Raw genomic sequence first — 13,344 nt, 5'->3', positions numbered from 1 at the left:
TATTCTTCTAAAATTATTTTATCAGATGAGAAAGTGAATGTGTGGAAAACACGATTAAATGTTAATTCGACAAAAATCTAATAACTCTGTATATTAATTAATATGACCTTAAAATATTTAAAATATTTAAAAAATAATTAAAATACTTGAAAAATAATATTTTTGAGAATTTCGGTCAGACACGAGTGGACAATTTGTTGAAGATATTTGCCAAAAAGTGGCAATTCAGCGATATCCGACAAACGCCAGACGAAACCTTTTACGTTCGAGAATAGGTGTATTTCACATAGTGACTACATCCTTCTTTTCCCCCCATTTCCGAGGATGAACCCGAGACGGGCGAGTCGGACGAGAAACAGGCTCGACAATGCCTCTGGTTTCCATGGACTTGAACTCTCTACAATGGAACCCACCGAAGGCGCCCTTTGTCGGCGTCCAGCTTCTATCGAGTCACGACGTTTACGGTCAAGCCGGACCACCAACACGTGCCAACCGACCTGAAACACATGTTACCAACTTTCGCAAGACCGTCTCGTGCCCTCGGTCGGTGGGTGGCTGGGAGTGCCAGCGATATATAGCGCATAGATCAGCGTTTCTGAGAAAATCTTTAGCCTCCAAGAATAGCTATAATTTTAAGGTAGACTAGAATAGAATTGGTTATAATTTCAAGACTGTCATAAATTAAATAAAAATTTATAATAAATACGTAAATAGGAATTATATACATTTACTGTTAAATATTGGTATGAGCATATACAAATAAATCGATGGACTCCATTAGTCCAAATAATCATATACTGATCAATTATTATGACGGATGTTTCGGTTGTAGCTTCTGGAAGTTACCTAACGCTTCCTGGGTGGCGAGTTAATTAAAATTTGAATTAGCCTAAATCTGATACACATACAGATGCGGACAAGCTTAAACACGCGTTGTTTTTTCGCCCTTTTTCCTTGTCCTTTGCTATGAAATTTTAATCAGAGGCGGAGCTCGATAAACGATCTTGTGAAAGTATAACATTTTATCAAAATATAATATATTCCACAATAAACTAAAAAGTAATTCTTTGCATATTTTGATGAGTTCAAATATTTGTACGGAATATAAAAACAAAGTACTGAATAATGTCGAGAACTGAAGCAAAATTAAAATTATCTACATGTCCTTTTTAAAGCAAAAAAATAGCGAAGTAAAATCCTGCTATAAAAATATTTATCTCACAAAGTCGTCGTAAAACATACATTTAAATTACGACCAAAATCGTAGGACGAAAGTCACTTTCTTTTTACACATGTAATTTCCATATATGCCTTTCGAAGTCATTTAAAACAACTGTGTATTTGTTTCCTCATTAAAGTCCGCCATTTACATTATATTGTTGCGATTGCTCCTCCCATATGTATTCAACTCGATCGATTTAATCGGGACGAAAATTACATGGCAATTAAGCAGCCAAATATTTGACGGTCCGCTTCTGCAAAAGTAAACGGCGTACGACTATCTGGGTGGCGGATCGATTAAAGCGAATTGGCCTAATTTCGATACATATCGCCGCCATACAAAATCAGATTTTAATACATCGTTGTTATATGTAACGGCGGTGATTTCAAGAGAACCGCCGCTTTCGCCATAGCTACCAGAAAACGTTCCCCGACGCTCGTGAACTTTTAAACTGCTCCCAGCCACGCATACGAAGACCACACGCATATGAGGATAGATGTTGAAAGCCGTTTACGAAACTCGATTCGACCAGGCTGGTCTGCGTAATTGCGCGTCTCGCATATGTCTCGAAATAAAAAACAAATTTCGCTTCTACGGATGATATCGTCCAATGAGTCACGCGTGTTCTTCCGAGATTAATTTCTCATTGCGTTGTTCACAGCATGTTCGGAATGAAATAACAAGATATTTGTCAAGTACTGGAAGGGGGCATCATGCATAAATTTATTTCTTGCATCTCAAAAAGAAGTCTCATGTATTTAATATTTAACTCTCGAATTATGTAAATCCAGATTAATTATAAATTTATATTGGTATTTAAAAAGAAGTAGTAGTTGTCAGATTTTATATTCAACGTTTTATATCAGAACATCCTGTCACGAAAATCACGTATTATTGACATTGAGCATTATGATATAAGAAGATTAATGATTACGTTATCGAACAAACAGAAGGATTTAAACAACATCTCATTGCACGCATCAATGGGATCTGATTGTGACAAGTTTATCGAATACGACCTATCTCGTGCGGCTTCCGGACGTGCAACGCTTTCGCGAGAGTGCGATCTCCTTGAGACAGGTGCATCTCGCGAGTGAGATTTCGAGGGAATCGCTCGATCGCGCGAATGTCACATCTCCGCCGTATGTCACTGGCGCTTTCATTTTCTTCGATCGCGGATCGTAATGAGCACGTTGCAAAAAGTCGAGAGCGACCGAATCGATGTAACGAACCGATGGCAGCAAGCTGACACATTTATTAACTCGGTCGACTTATCTCGGTCGTATCGGTTCCCCTGTTCTCGCGAGTTTTCTGCCGGCGAGTCGCGACGACGACGGGGTCCGACCGCCCATGTCGAGGGTCCGAGCACCGGGCCGACGAGTCGAATCGTATTATGAGAGTTTTATCGGCGTGCCCCGTGCCCGCGAAGATCGCGAAGAGTGCCGATCGTCGAGTTGTACCGGAGAGCTAATTGCGAGCCGCTCTTTGACGTTGCGCGGTGCACACGGTACAGACGGTGCGCGCGGCTCGTTAAGAGGCGGATCTTTAAGGCGGGTGCACCGCGGTCATGCTGCCGAAAAATTCCGCGAATTACGACGGGCCCCGGGATGCGAGCAAGGACCGGACAAAGGATTTTTTCTCTCGCGAGCATTATTGCGCGCAACGATGCGTGGAAGTCATGACCAACGTTGGATCCAGCTAACGTTTGGACGAGAAATCAGCAATAAATATTATATTTAGGACAGTGACTTTAAGAAAGCAAACAATTTTTGAAAAATATTACGATTTTTAAATAAATAATAAATTTAAATAAATAATAAAGAAACTCTCTCTCTATTAGATATTAAATATCTCGATAAAATTATAATAAAAATGTGCGGCATCAACTTATGTGACGATCGGATGCATCTTCGTAAAACATTTATTATTTCGCAAATGTAAGTTTAAATTTAATTGAAATTATTAAAACGCGAAAGAAATAAACAATTATTCAAGTGCAGTTGAAAATTATTTAAAGCTTGAATGTATCTTGTGCGAGATACGCGGCCGCGGATCAAAATCAAAATCTCATAAAGATGCACATTTATAATTTCGCTCTTCGCGAAATTGCGTATCATTCCTTGCTATCAAACAAATTCCGCGCGGTACGAGCGATTTTTATCACTCTCGACGGCGATTATCGAATGAGCAAAAAGATAAACTGCAAAAAAGAAAAGACGCGTATACCAAGATCGCAATGGCAGGAATTCCACGACGTCCGCCTTTCGCATCCATAGATGTGCCGGTGAATAGAGGGAGAGGAAAGGGAGGAACCGATCGCGGACGTTAGGGACCGGAAAGAGGGCCCCACGAGTGTTTCCACTTATAATAACATTCCGAAACACGTAAATACATTCGAGTGGCACGGAGCGCTGCTGTAGGTCTTCGGTAGAGACGACGGTCGGGTCGGCGATCGTGGTTAAAGCCGGATCTACCAATGGCCGCTCTTGCGACTACCAGTTGTCGACGGCTTTAAGCCGTCATTTCGGAAGAAGTGTTTTTCTTCTTGGCAACCTGTCGTGCTCACTACGAAACTTCGCGATATCTCGATGATAGCGACCTCGTTTTCAGTATTTTCGTTACGAGCGAAAGGTCCTCTCTCTCTCCTGTTCGAAAGGCTGACGGATAATTTCCTTACCCGCTTGCTGGGAAATATGAAGGATAATATTTTATCACTGTCGGATTCTTATCTTGCAAAAGATAAAGAAACGTAAGATTAATCGATACCTACTAATTTGGAGAAATTACTCGTCGCGTACTGCGTGCAAGTATAAAAAATCAATTACGCCTGAAATCGTGACCAACGCACCTGTTCTCGAGTTATTAATATACGAACGACTACATATCGTTTTATTTATATCATCATGACATTTCGTATGGCATTCTTCTGATGTATGTTAAGATAAATCATTTTTATTTATGACGTACTTCACAAAATTATCTGATTTTCTACTCTTCTCATTAAATTATAAAATCTCTTTCTCTCTCTTTTGTAAATAATATCTAATTATCCAATATATTAATTATATTAATAGTTAGAAATATAATAAAAAGATCATCAGACACTTCAATAAATTTCTGACAGTTAAAATTGTATTACGTACATGAATTTCTCCGTCTTAAGTTGTATGTGTGTGTGTGTGTATAATATATATATATATATATATATATATATATATATATATATATATATAATCAGGCCAATTTATATAAATTATCTTTTTTAATCGCTCGAAGGCTTTTAAGGAAACTGTCTTTACTTTCATATTTGTCTTTACATTCATATTTATATACGATATTTCATGTTGAATCAGAAAGAAGTGAACACAAAAATCACTTTATAGTGAGCGATGATGAGATATGGCGAACATTATAGCGCTAATTAAACAGGCCGAGAAAAAATTCGAGATTGCCACGTGGCATTCTCAGTCCTTTTAGAGCCGATACACCGCTAGCTCTCTTCTTCGTGGAACAGATCGTCGGAGACGAGTACATCGGTTCGTTAACCGGTCACTTCCTTACACCGGTAAAGGGCCGAAAGATCTCACCGGTCGTGAGGTGATTGACAGACTCTCTCATAACGACAGGAATCGCTCGCAGCAATCGCTTCCTCGTCTGACTTCGTCGTGACAGTCTCGCAATGAGAGAAATACACGTTTGCTACATCCGCGAATTATACAAAGACCAGAAGCGTTCTCGCAGGCGATAAATTTTCTGAGATCTGATGTGAAAAAATATCCGATCCGTAAATTTTCTAAGATTTTTAAAAAAAAGAGAAAGTCGGGTAATAGCATCAGTTGTGCGAATAAACGCACAAAAAGATGGACAGAGGACGGCAAAATAAGCCATTTCAAAGACTCGTTGCGTGCAAATAACTGCGTGCACGCGATAGAAAACGATCACATTTAGTCCCAATTTAATTATTTAGGAATATTATTTACTCTTCTTGGTACCCTTGATAACCGAAAGACACGTGCGTGTCAAACAGTGCATATTTGCAACAACGACGTAATTTACCGCATAATCATTTAAGGCATAATTAACTATCGCAAACGCTCTCTTACGATTCCTTAACTTTCTTTTGCTCCGGTCCCGATTTTTCGGATGATTGCTGCCGCACAAATAGGACCTCAAGGCGCACGCTCGTGGTTGCACAAAATTATAGCCAGCACAAGACTACGAACGGTCTCGGGCCCGATGCCTAATTAAGACAACCGGATAGGATATTAAGATTTTAATAAGCAAGTCGGTAGTAGTTCTCCACCGAAAACAAAAATTAAAGCAATTTACGACATTATTATTAAGAAACTATTCACGGACAAAGGGACAGATTCGATCTGTCGCGACAAATTAGACAAAATATTTGTCGTCGTCTCGTCGCTAAATGTTAGTTTGTCTAGACTAGCAAATGACCGAGCGGTAATTACATTGCTTTAGGCGAACCTTCGTGGTTGGTCGGAGCTTAAAATCCCCTTAAATCCCTCGGACGACATCGCCTTCGTCTCCGAGTTCTTGATTGAGCCCGAGATAAACGCTCGCGCCCTTAAACGAGTCGTGTTCGCGATCTGTTGTAGAAAACGCGCTAATAAATTGTACGTCCAATGAATGTAGAAACCCGCACGGTTGTAAATACTGCGTATAGCGTGTTAAAAAGATTTAGCATTCTATAAAATCTGCAACCAGCCATGTACAGCGAAAGACGATAAAATACTTTTGCTTGCGCTTTAGAGAATGATTTTATTGTTTTACGATGTTTGTAGGAAATTTTACGTCGATGATTAAACATCTTTTGAAATTCCGTACCAAATTTTTTCGTTTCAATTAAAATATATATTAATTTACTGTTTTATTTATTTTACGAATAGCTAGTTTATTAATAAAAGAAATAGCTGCTAATTTTTAATTTATTTTTCTTTACAAGCTAAATTGTAACAATGTAAGAAAAGTATAATTGTGGCTATTTATATGCTTTAATTCTCTAAATTAAGTTATCGCTCTAATTAATTGTAAATTTCGCCCTCCGAAACAAATTTCATAACATTCAAAGAATAGTAAATCTGGCTCGTTAAAGCATTTATTTTTCTCATCTTTTTAAATATTATGCTTTGATAATTGACCGATAGCTATGCATTTTTCGAAGTATCTAGTATAATTGTAAAATTATGTAAATTTGACATGAAACAAATGATTTAGCCATTTCTGACCGACAGTCTCGAAAAGCTCAAATGATTTTACGCCTCAATGATCTTACGAAAAATATAAAATGAAAGAGACTATAAGGAAAGCCGACGGCTGTTGGACGGTATTCGATCTTTGTTCATAATCCGTGTAACTTCCTTCCGTTCGGCATGCCACACAAGCTTCTTTCAGGTCCGAACTTCAAAGAAATGCATAGCAACAAAACTAAAAGCAGACTTATGCACTCTGAGCAGACGATTCAATAGCATTTTTACAGTCAAATTTGATAGCGAGAGAAAAGAAAGAATTTCTTCATGAAATCACGTGCACACACACAATATTATTCACAACGTAATATTGCGTAATATGTAATATTGCAGAACAATGATTGACAGGCACTGTTATATAAGCGTTATATATCTTCTCGTTAAATTTTATTCCGCAAAATAAAAGCATCAAAGTGAAAACTAACCACGCAAATGCGAAAACGCTTCGAGATTGCACAGAGCGTAACAAGGAAAAATATTTACTCGAGCGCAAACGAAGCTGATGGAAAGCCCGAATGGGTCTCTTCGGTGAAAACGGGGCGCGATATAGATCTCACGCGGCGGGTGAGAGAGACTACCTGTCTCCATCCGTCGATATACGCTGCCTGTGCATGAATCGCCCGGAAAACGCGGACGGGTTTCACTTAATACCGTGGATTAGGGTTTAAGATCTTCCATTCATTCGAAGGGCACAATAAACGTGCCGACTGCAGATGGAATTATTCTTAAGCGAGTCCGGAGCCGGCAGGTACAATGATCTTTCGTAACCGAGCCGGAAGTGACAGAATGCAGGGTGCAAGCGACTAAAGCGCTGAATCTGTGTCATCGAGATTACAGATCGCTAGGACAAGCGCGACGTACGACGATGAGGTAAAAAAATGCCTCAAATGTATTGCGCAACGATAATAAGGTTAGTAATCGTGTAACAACATGCAATTTTTGTACACGAAATAAAGTTAATCTCGACACATTAAACGCTCGCTTTCCACCGAGCTGTAGTAAATTACCTCATCACGACCAGTTTCATTGCTTCGTCGCACGCGATTAAAGCTGTTTATGGAAAAAAAGTGATCGATCGTTTGGCCGACTTTGTACCTCGACAATTTTTACATCTAAATTGTGACCAAAATATCTGGCTTTCTTTTTCTAAATCTAGGAAATCGGGATTATTTAAAAAAAAATTGCGATTATTTAAAAAAAATTAGCCGGTTTACGTCGAAATGAGTGATTAATATTTCAGAGGAAGATAAAGTCATTTTTCTGTTTATAAGAAAATTGAATAGGCAATTTTCAATTTTTCGTATAAAAAGAAAAATGTCTTTTCTATTAACTATTAGTTAATAGAACAATTGTTCGCTCTCATCCACACATAAGGAAATTTCTACACTAAACTCTACGGCATGATTTCTAAGATGCATGAAGATTCGATCTTATTTATAACGTCGCGCAAATGAAATGTCACTCAAACTCACATCTTATTCTATCCAATTATCGACAGTCCTCTCGCGACGTTTGGGGGTTCGGGATGGCCTCCGAACAGCACAGATAAGCTAAAAGCAAGGAAGCGACCGTACGAATCCACGCTGTGATCGCGCATGTATATTTATGACACGTGCGATTCTTCTCGCGCGACGTGTGACAGCCCGCCTACCGATGCTAATGGCATTTCGAAACGAACGTACGCCCCGCTGACGAAGATCTATGTAAACGAACGACCGCGGTGACCGCAAAAGCACGCACGGTGCCAAGTCGTCAAGTAAAACCGTGACTTTATGCTATCCCCGAAGAGGACATTGATAGCTCGCTTCTTCATTAGCAGGCAGCCTCGTGCGAGAAAATAAGTTACTAAAAATAATGCGCTGCGTGCATCAGAGTTTTCTTTTTACAAGAAATTTATAAAAACACATGGAAAAAATCGAATAATATCGCGAGTTCTCGCCATTCTCATTTAATGTAAAAAACATGCCAAATACATTTCATCTGTAATTAAAAATGTATTAAAAAAAACAATTAAATTGCCTTATAAAAACTGTATAAAACCGCCTTGTCAGACACTCGCCAATAACGGAGCATTTTGAACACGCGCATTATAATATTTTATCGTTACACGCGCTTCCTCGCTCGATGTTATTAACTATAATGGCGGAAGGGTAAAAACACGCACAGAGAAACCCGTAGCGCTTAACACAATCTCCGTATCGCCACGTACCGAGGGGAGAGGCAGAGGGGATTCATAATCGACCCGTCGTAATTTTCCATTCATAATATCACGAAATCGATAAATTATTATACAACATCTATCCCGGATGATTAATGGCCGCGATCGAGGCACCTCCGCGCCCTTTTACATCGCCCATGGATCACTACCACGTACGCGCGGTCGAACACGTTACCTCTTACCACGAGCGATATTTCACCCATCTAAGCCGTTCGAATATTCATTAACGAAACACACGCGGGGTGTGCTCGCACGTTGATGGAAAACACGGTGCCGGGTATAAAAAGCGGACGCTTTAAGAAAGATCTACCTGCGAAGGGAGAGGAGAAGGGGAAGGAGGGAATCGCGGGATTTAACGTGGCGCCTACGACAACGCGTTTCCACCCACGCGATCTTCCCAGGATTCGTGATAAAACGGAGGTGGGGAAAGAGGGGGTGATGTCTTTCACAGATTCATTAATATCCCGCGTTATTAATAGAGGACGCGATCCGTGTATAAAAGGCTCATAAATACAGCGGCGGGGGAAGAGCGCGAGTGTGGGTGTTCGGTGGCCGCCCATGTCGATTGGCGTGCGGCCCGCCTGAAGTAACAATTTAATTACAGCACGGGCACGATATGTATAGCAGCCACCCACGGTAAATTGATTTCACCACGGTATTAAGCCGGCGGACAGCGCCGGATTTATAGGACAGTCCCGTATATACGCATACCCGGCAGCGCTAAACGGTAGTCGGCGAATAGAGTTCGCCAGTGTTGTAATTAAGGAGTGTTCCTGCGAATTAGCGGATTCGTTCCGAGTCATATGTACCGTGTCGGATGCGCGTTGTTTTTGCGCCGCGCGATATACGCGTTCCATTCTATTTCTTCTCGTTGTGGAAAAATTTCGTGCGAACGAAGCATCGCTCGAAGCATCGTTTTTCGACTTGGGTTGAAACGTAAAGTACGCTCTCACGCAAAGCTGAAAACTATATGATGCATTCCGGTTGTGACGGAAGTTTAAATTATATCCTGTACACGTATGACATTTTATATATTATCATATATAATTTAAAAAATATTGACAGATTTATATTGAAGTCAAGACTTCATATCAATGTCGATCAAATCAGTGTCCGCCGCAGCAATAAGTTAATTAGTTGAGAACGAATAAAAAAATATCATCAGCGTCTGCGTACACGGCAAAAAAGAAGATGCTACGTGACGCGGATCAAGAATACCGTTTCTCATTACCATAGTAACGTAAAATAAGCAACGTTTTGCGCGTCTCGTCCGCAATTCCAGCAACAGTGTCATCGGCTCTTGAACACGCTCGCGCGCTCTCACGTAAGAGCTAAAAGCAATTACGCTTCTTCTTGGCCCGCAAGATCGGTACGCTTGGTATGTAATTTTGTTGTTGGAAAGAACAAAAGGAAATATAAAATCGCACAATAACGTGCAATGATCAAAGTGCAGACGGCACGGATAAAGAACGGAGACAAATTGAATTTTAAAGATTTTAACGTACAGAATGAGAATACAATTATTCGAGGTAGTTAACTCCCTAATTGCTTGTCATTATTAAGTGGATTAAGCGTCACGCGAACGTCAACTCTTCGAGCAAAAGTAGAAGCGAAAGTTTGCGACTTGCCGAAGCGCGTTTCGTGCACCGTGACAGATTCATTGGAGCGATCCTGGGGCGATTATCGCAGATGCCAAGAAGAACTCCGATGAATCTTCTCCCTCTCCTCCTGCCCCTCCCCAAACATCGCGCGAGATGAACTTTGAAATTTTCTTCGGCGGTGTGTTGCACGATGTATAGGCAATCGTTTTAATTCGCCCCACGGCGTGCAATTTAGCGCGTTCCCCGATCATTGGTCGGGCCTGGCTTGTGTCGAATCAAAAATCGCGGACGCCAACGTCGGTGGCTAATCGCCCGAGGAATAGCTTAACGGAAGCTATTCCCCTACGTTTGCACGTCTCCTTCGGCTATCCACCTGCCGAAAGAGCAATAAAGAGAGAGATTGCGCGACCGCCATTAATGCGAAGCGCAAAACTAATTAAGTCGAGCGACACGAGATCTCCTCGGGACATCCACGCCCGAGTAATTTCGGTGCCGGGACCAAAGAAACGAGAGACGCGCGATTGCGAAGGCGCGCGCACGACCTTGATTATTTATCATTGTACTCGGCTAGGGTAACCGCGCGGGCCATTACACGAGGCCAGGTGGATTTAGCCGAGATGGATATTAATCGGTCAACAATTTGAAACCTCGACATCGCTGCCAGGCTATGGATATTCGTGTTCGCGTGTGCGCGTTAATAGTAATTACGTTCCATTTGTACATCAATGCGCGTATTTTAATAAATGGCCGGATAACTTTTTTTTTACTTTATGCTTCAGAAGTGGCGGCCGTTTGCTGTGTTATGCGCCGGCCATATTTGTCAAGCTGCCCGCATTCGCCGCGGTCATTTGGTCAATCGATGACTCAATTAAAATTCTATATGTTAAGCACGGGATCCAATTAGATCCGCTTGCACATACCAGCGTTTGAAAGATATGTTAAAAATTCAATGGATTATTCTGTAGTGTTTGAAAAATTGCTCAACTTGTAACATTAAATCACGAATACACATTAAATCTCGCATGCATAAATTAATCTAATCATCTTTATTTTTCCTGTTATTTTCTCCAACGTACAAGATTGACTTCCCGACTGATCGCCGTCGAAAAAATCTTATAATCTTATGCGGACAAGTAGCTCGTGACGGATACTCGAATTCGTATCGGAAAAAGAGAAAGAGGGAAGGCGCAAACTTCCTGCTATTCGTCGTGTAATTATCGGCGAGTTTACCTCTATATCGGGCGCCGATGCTACACGAAGGAGAATCCGGCGGGGGCTATTCTGCCGATTTGACACAGTTTCACCGTGAAGACAGCTTAAAGGATACCGCGTGAGTTACGACCGCCGGCGGCGGTTATCTCCCGCAGCTGGCATAATAAAATTGAAATCGCATTGTGCCGCGGCGCTCCGCGGCCGCGCGGCAATCAACGTTCCTTTTATCGTCCAGAGAAACGTTACCGGTTAGCTGGCCTCGGGTAACACGCGCCTTCGTTGATCGCGTACTCGTCGCTGCTCGTGTTACGAGGCGAACGCGCCTCATAAAACCGAGATTTCGTGAAAAATGCGCGATAAAATGCGTCTCCTCGATGTCTGATCGCGACTTTATTGCGCTCTTTTCATGGCGACCGACACTCGTAATCTATCAAACGTAATTTTCAATGCAAACTTTTCGTCTCGATGCTCCAAGTTACTGCAAGCATAAAGCCGCGATTATTGGTCAAATTTTTCAAATTTTATTTTTACAACTAATGTATATTTCCTGTAATAATATTTTGTTTTCGCATATTGAGTCATAATTGTAAAGTCGCTCGAAATATTGTTCAAGCAATATATTTGAGAAAATAAATAGTTGTAGAGCCGAATGATTGATAATTTATGAATAAAAGCAATAAATATGTTATAAAGAAATTATATTTTATTGAATTTAATTACAATTTTCAATAAAAAAGATGCTTATTATGTAGCTCAAGGAATAATAGCCTATCAATTAGTAAAATGATATCTATGTAACATAATGCAGTGAGAAAAAAAATAAATGATGTAATTTACTCTGGTCCAATTAATTGCCAAAAAACCAATCGAATCGTAAATATGTTTTTATCATTAAATACTGCGTTATGTATGCAATATGTTCATTTATTAATTTAATGGAATAAATCAAAATATTTCAAGTTCCTTGGCTCTTCTGTTACATGCGAGAAAGATATAATTACTTTTTTTACTTTCGAACATCCAATCATAAAAGAAGACGTTAACTTCAAGGATGTATGTTGACAGTGATCGATGATCGATATAATGATCTGACTTATCATTCGAGGAAATGAGGTGTTATAATACAAAATGCTATCAGCATCTTTATATCTCTACATTTTTATAAAATTTATTACAATATACATAACTGATGCTATTGCTAATTGCATGATATATTCTCTTTTGTATAGAGACTTTTGCGTAATTTACGCGTTTGATTTTTTGCCTGGTTTTTTCGCCACATCACACGTTGGCCTTGATGTCAGCAGTCTTAGACAAACATCACATGTGTAAATTATACTACTCCAAAAAATGTGCGCACAATTTGATATTATCTTAATGTCTTTTTTTGTCAGGTCAATTGTCTTGCTTTTTACAAACGCAATGCATTGAATCATCAAAGAGACGTATGTCGAAACAAAAATGACAAAAATTAGAAAATTGCCCATTAATATCGCGAAATTTGTCATCGACATTTTTTCGTTATTAAAAAATGAATTATCATAAGATTTATGTAATGAAAGAAAATACGCCATTAAATATGCCAATATTTTTTTCTAGCACAATCATCGTAAAAAATATATACGTATAAATTAAGATTTTCACGGATTTCTCATTGTAACACAATTTATCAATCGTATATTCTCTGTCGGTGAAAATTAGATTAATTTTTTATAATTAACACAATCATACGCGCGCGTTAATATGCGTTATCGCACAAATTGCAGTCTCCGCGCCGTTACACGAGAACTTTAATAATGGCGTGTCGGATAGATTAATTAGCAGCAA

The 13,344-nt window shown here is 39.9% G+C and overlaps 1 long non-coding RNA gene across 1 annotated transcript in view; it reads right to left on the bottom strand.

Moving 5' to 3' along the window:
- The window catches only part of LOC145970899 (uncharacterized), a 174,207-nt gene that overhangs the window by 97,117 nt on the left and 63,746 nt on the right, over positions 1-13,344 (bottom strand). The window lies entirely within an intron of this gene.

Source organism: Camponotus vicinus, unplaced genomic scaffold (assembly GCF_025532165.1).
Source record: "Camponotus vicinus isolate PSW18456_S1 unplaced genomic scaffold, iyCamVici1.0 SCAF_4, whole genome shotgun sequence".
NCBI lineage: Eukaryota > Metazoa > Arthropoda > Insecta > Hymenoptera > Formicidae > Camponotus > Camponotus vicinus.
This window is presented reverse-complemented; position numbering and strand designations above follow the sequence as displayed.